Source organism: Gavialis gangeticus, unplaced genomic scaffold (genome assembly GCF_001723915.1).
Source record: "Gavialis gangeticus isolate Ggan-Ray unplaced genomic scaffold, GavGan_comp1, whole genome shotgun sequence".
Taxonomy (NCBI): domain Eukaryota; kingdom Metazoa; phylum Chordata; order Crocodylia; family Gavialidae; genus Gavialis; species Gavialis gangeticus.
Window position 1 is genome coordinate 13104704 of NW_017728980.1, and position 5959 is coordinate 13110662.

The following is a 5959-nucleotide window of genomic DNA, read 5'->3' on the forward strand; positions in this document are numbered from 1 at the left end:
TTTAAGGCTCAGCTAGACAAAGCCTTGTCTGGGATGATGCGTTTGGGGCTGGTCCTGCTTTGAGCACAGGTTTAACTAGATGTGACCTCCTGTGGTCCCTTCTAGCCCTTGTTTTCTGTGATTCTAAAATACTAAACGGTGAGGAAAAAGTAGATAGGGAACTATTACTCTCTCTCACCACACAAGAACTAGGGGTCTGTAACAGGGTATGGCAGGGGTGGGCAAAATGCGGCCCGGGGACCGGATGTGGCCTGCCAGGCCAATCTATCTGGCTCTTGGGGCCCCTAAAAATTTTAGAAAATTAATATTTATCTGCCCTGGGCTGCCTGTCATGCAGCCCTCGATGGCTTGCCAAAACTCAGTAAGTGCCCCTCTCCCCAAAATAATTGCCTGCCCCTGGGCTATGGGCTGGCTGCCTGGATCAATTAGCCATCTGGCAACAAGCTGTGTGTGTAAGGGGCCTCAGCTGGCAGGCAATCAGCAATAATGAGGGGAAGTTTGACTAGATGACGATATAAAAGTGCAGGAGAGGAAGTAAGGGTGGGGCATCTGGAGTGGGAAGTGTTTGTGTGGGGACAGAGGGTTCCTTGAAGGAAGGCTGCAGGGTGAGAGCTAACTCTTGCTGGAAGTGTTTATTTTAGAGGTGTTTTATATTTGCAACTGAGCCATCCAGGGGGTTACAGCTTGCATTTTGGAGCCCTGAGAAAGACTGTTGCTGGGACCAGATTTAAGGGCTTGAGGACTAATTAGAGCTGGGCTGACTGGTCACCTGCTACAGGGTCACGCATTGAAACCAGCAGGTAGTAAGTTCAAAGTAAGCAAAAGGAAGTTCTTGTTCATGTTGAAGTGTGGAACTCATTGCCACCAGATGTGGTAGAAGCTGATAGTTTAGCCAGCTTTGAAAAAGAGTGGACATGATATTCTTGGAGGAATGCCTCTATTCTTGGGCACTCATAGCTAGAGAACGAGGGGCACGGCCTCTGAATCAGAGTTCCTCGACCTTTAAATGCTGGCGGCTGCAAGTCGGAGAGAAGCAGTGGGGAAAAATCTCTGGTCACAGTCTGTTCACGCTCCGTTTCGCTGTCTGCCCATGGGCAAGAGACTTGCAGTCTGATTCATTAAGTGGTGAGCCTTACGTTATTACTTTAAATACCCCTGCCCCCCACCCCCACGCGTGCATTTCTGGGGTTGAGTGATTTACCTGAAGAAGCCTGGGCAGACTCCTGCCCAACCTGAAGCTTTTTTTTTTTTTGAGTGGCCCAGGGGCTGCCCCCCAGGCCTGTGCGCTATCTATGTACAGAGCCTTGAATAAGGGACTGAGTTGAGCTGGGGCTATCGAGCCAAATCTACCTTGGGTCACCCCAAACCACACATCTCTGCCATTGAGGGACTCTCCTGAAGCAACTTAGCAGGGCACTATCCCAAGCCAAAGACTGAGTTCAGAGGCTAGGGACAGAAATTACACACAAACCGGTACAAGTAATCAGAATCCAGTTCAAATCTGTAAGACGACAGCAGATCAGTCCATATAATCCATGTCTAAAATGGTTGTAACCAGTTTAAGATGAACCTGGCTGGATGTAACATCGAGTGAACTGATTTAGGTTAATTCAGTTTCAGACTTCAGCATCGTGGTCACAGCCCTTTGCTCTGCGCCTCTCTCTTGCCCACCTGTGTCCAGCCTGGAGAAGGGACCGATGTGTTCCCAGAGCTCCAGGCAGGGGGCTGCTACTTGCCTACCCAGGGTGCAGCTCCCTGCAGGCATTGGAGACAAATCCTTACACCAGCCAGGTTGTTAGACCTGGCCCCTAACCACCCTCTTTGTGCTGCTGTTGGGGTGGGCATCCCCAGGGGCTGGCACAGCTGGCAGTGCTCCTGTGCTCCCTGCCAGCACTTGGCAAGATGCCTGGAGCCCAGGGGGCCTGTCAGGGGTCCCTGGGGGGCCAGCAGCCTGCTCTGGGCACAGCCAGCCCCACTGCTCTGGTCCCAGCTCCTTGCTGGTGTCACTCAACCCAAGCCCAGCCTGGCCATGGCACGCCCAGGCTGCCGCAGGGCGCCTCGGACCCTTGTAGCATCAGATGTAGCACCTGCCCCCACCTCGAGGCTCCCTTCCCTCCATCCTGGCTCCAGTTTCTGGCACGTGCCGTCCCGGGCTTGCCCCCAGCTCTGCACACGGGACGCTGTGTCCTGTCCCCTCCCATCCCCTCCACTGCTGGGCTGGAGCTGCTTTGGGCATTTATGGTAATGTTTGGATTGCTTTCATTAAAAAAAAAAAAAAAAAAAAAAAAACCCAAAATTTCCCAAAAATCCCCAAACACGCCCCCCCCGGGGGGGGCGTGTTTGGGGATTTTTGGGAAATTTTGGGTTTTTTTTATTAAAAAAAAAAAAAAACCCAAAATTTCCCAAAAATCCCCAAACACGCCCCCCCCGGGGGGGGCGTGTTTGGGGATTTTTGGGAAATTTTGGGTTTTTTTTATTAAAAAAAAAAAAAAACCCAAAATTTCCCAAAAATCCCCAAACACGCCCCCCCCGGGGGGGGCGTGTTTGGGGATTTTTGGGAAATTTTGGGTTTTTTTTATTAAAAAAAAAAAAAAAAAAAAAACCCAAAAAAAACAGCCGTGAGTCCCTGCTGCCTGAGCCTGGGTCCCTGAGCAGGAGGGAAGAGACACGGTGTCCTGGGACCTGCTGGCCCCCCTGCCCCAGCTTCCTTCCTGCCCCGCATGCTTCTCTGGAGCTGCTGGCTGGTCTTCCCCCACGCCCTGCTCTGGGTCCCCTAGCATCAGCTCTGCTCTCCTGCACTGACCACCCCATGGAGGATGCAGGGTTCCCCATAAGCCTGACCAAGAGGGGCTCATCCAGCCTCATGGGGTGAAGGGAGCAACTTGCCCCTCACCTGCTTTGTCCCCAGCAGGTCCCACGCTCCCTGCCTGGCCTCCTGCACCTACCCCCGCCCCGTGAGCGTTGTTATTGCAGGTGGTGCCCGGAGGTCCCCCTGCCTGGCCCCAGTGCCGCCCCGGCAGCTGTGCTAACAGCAGCAGTAGCAGGCGCGAAGCCCAGCGCCGGCCCTTTGAACGCGGCCCCTCACCGGGCCACCCACCCTCCTCTAACCCACAGGAACAAGTGAGCTCCCGGCCCCGGCTTGCGTCAGGGCCTGCCGTTCTGGAGAGGCAATTAGCCTGCTCTAACCTCGTTAGGACCCAGTTATGCCCATTTGGATATGTGCAGCAGAACAGCCGCCCCAGGTCCCGCGCTCGGTGGGCACTGTGGGTGGCCGGGATCCCAGGCAGCTGCAGCCAGCGCCGAGCCCAGGGGAATTGGGACCTGCTGGGCAGACTGGGCAGCAGCCGGTTTGAACTGGTGCTGGAGCCTTTCCCATGCCAAGCCGTTGGCCAGGAGTGTGGGGTCCCTGTGAGCGTGGGAAGGGGGAGAAGGGCTCCTCCCGTCTCCCGGGTGGGATGGGGCAGCTGCTGAGGGAAGGAGGGACGCTCTTTCCTAGCGCTGGCTCACGTCTAGGCAATTGCACTTGGGCCAGAGCGGTGCCCAGCTCCTGGCTCAGGGTGCAGCCGCCACGCTTTGTGCCTCAGTTTACCCAGGTGACAAGCAGGACTCCGCATGGCGCCTGCAGCAGCACCGGTCCGGGATTGATGGGAGGCTGTGGGGGTCCTTCGGCAGCAGGGCCAGTGGCTGGGCGGGTGGGTCCTCAGCTTGGCAGACATGCAGGTGGATGTGGGGCAGAGGCAACCACCGCTGCCCAGCCCCCCCCCACATCACTGCCCCCCTTGTCAGCCTGCCAAGCCAAGGGCCTGGCCTTGGCACTGTATCACTTGGCTCGGAGCTGCCTCTTCCCGGCTTGCTCAGCCTGAGTTCATCGCCTTGCTGAGAACTGCGGTTGAACGGGCTCCTGTGCAGGTGGCTTCCTGGAAATGAGGCATGAGCCAGCAGGGCTAGGGGGGCGAGCGAGCCAGCTCTGCATGAAGCCAGGCTCAAAGGCAGTTCACAGGCGTGGCGAGTGCATGGGGTCTCAGAGGCACGCCAGGAGAGGGGTCAGGATTCAGCTGGGGGGCACAGAGGGGCTGGGAGGGCCCGAGCACAGCCTTGGGGACGGCAGTGGAGCCATGGGTCAGGATACAGGAGCTGGATCCGTGCATCCTGGGGGCTGTGGAGCTGGGGCCAGGCGTGCAGCCACGGGGTCTGGGCTGGGAGCCCTGCAGCAGCAGGGTGAGGCGGCTGGAGGGCAGGCCCTGAGGGAGGCAGGGTCCGGGCTGCGTGGGCGTCGGAGGAATGGGAAGCATGAGCCTGCACGGAGAGGCAGGGCCTGGAGCCTCGTCCAGGCTGCGGGGAGCACAGGAGGGGCGGCTTGTGTGGAGCCCCCCCAGCACCAGCTGTGTGCAGAGGGGCCTCTGCGCGCGGAGCAAAGGACTGCTGGATGCCGGCTCCCACTCCACCTCCTGGCAGGATCGGGCCCCTAATGAGACCCAGGGACCGAGGCAACCCCAGCCCCTCCAGGAAGAGGCACTTTCCTTTCCCAGCCTTTGTGCGACTCGCATCTCTGCAATGAGGCGGCAGCTTCCGCGGGGAGGGGGATGCATCCTTTCTGGACCCTCTCCAGCAAAGCCCTGGGAAAGCCCTGGCTGGAGCAGGCAGCGCTTGGGAACGCTCGCTGCGCAGGCAGGGGGCTGGGGGACGGACGTGCCCCGGTCTCTGTGACTCAGTTTCCCTGCCCCACTGTACAAAGTGCTCTGAGCCCAGCAAGCCGCCCGTGTGCTGTTGCTAATGCCCCCCCTGCTGCTGCCTGCCAGGTCGGGGGTGGAGATGGGGGAGCAAGAGACACGGCACCTGGGGCAAGGTGCGGGGCAATGCCAGGCAAGGCCGTGCTCCCGCACTGGCCTCGGGCAAGGGCTCTACCCCTCGGCGGCATGGAGAGGAGGGCACGACGCTGCCTGAGGGGGGACCTGGGGGTCCTGTCCCCTCCGGGAGACGGGGGCGGGGATGAATGGAGCTCCCTGCTTTGGCAGCTCCGCCCTGGCCAGCTCCTCGTCCCTGGCAGGGCCAGAGACAAAGAGGCCCCAGCTCCTGCCTGCCACCTGGGCCCAGCCCCTGGCCCGGTGCCCCCTGCCTCGGATTAATGAGCCGATTGAGGCAGGACGGGGCCAGGCTGGAGGCAGCTGCTCCCTCCCTCCCCACGGATAATCTGCCTTTGTGCGGGCGGCGCGGGGCACAAAGGGGCCTTTGCTGTGCGGGGCTGGGCTGGGCGGCTCGGCGCTCTCCCAAGGAAGAGGCGGGATAAATATAGCTGCTGGCTTTGCTCCCGGCCCCTTTCCTCTGGGAAACCCGCTCTGGCCCCCACTCCGCACTGCTTCCCCTGCCGGCTGCGGGGCCCCAGGGCAGCAGGTGCCTCCTGCCCGCGGACATGGCGATCCCCCCTTCCCTGCACGCGCCGAGAGGCCAGCGCCGGGCAGGGGCAGCTGAGCCTGGCAGCCCTGCGGCAGGCGCCTTGCAGGTCTCAGGCGGTTGTTTGCATGCAGATGCGCCCGTGGACCGAGGGGGCTGTGCCCTGCTGCCAGCCTGCCCGTCGGGGACTCGGGCTGGTGGAGGGTACCCCAGTTTGCAGCACAGTGGCTTGGGGGTCTAGGCTCCTGGGATGGGTCTGAGGACCAGGCTCCCATGCTGCCCTCCCCCTGGGAGCAATGGGGTGACGTCCCTGGCACCGGGCTTGGAGATGGGAACACTCCAGCTGCAGGGCGTCATCCTTCAGCCCCTTCCCCATGCCAGGGTCCAGGGGAAGGAGCAGGGCACTTGAGGCATCAACCTGGCCCTGATCACAACTCCAGCTGCTGCTTTGTTTCTTGCCAGGGCCATTTCCCCCTCCTCTCACATCCTTCCTTCCGCCGGCCAGCACCCGCGCCCCATCTTGATTTTCCAAGACACTATAAACAAAGGCTATTGTAGCCATGGTTAG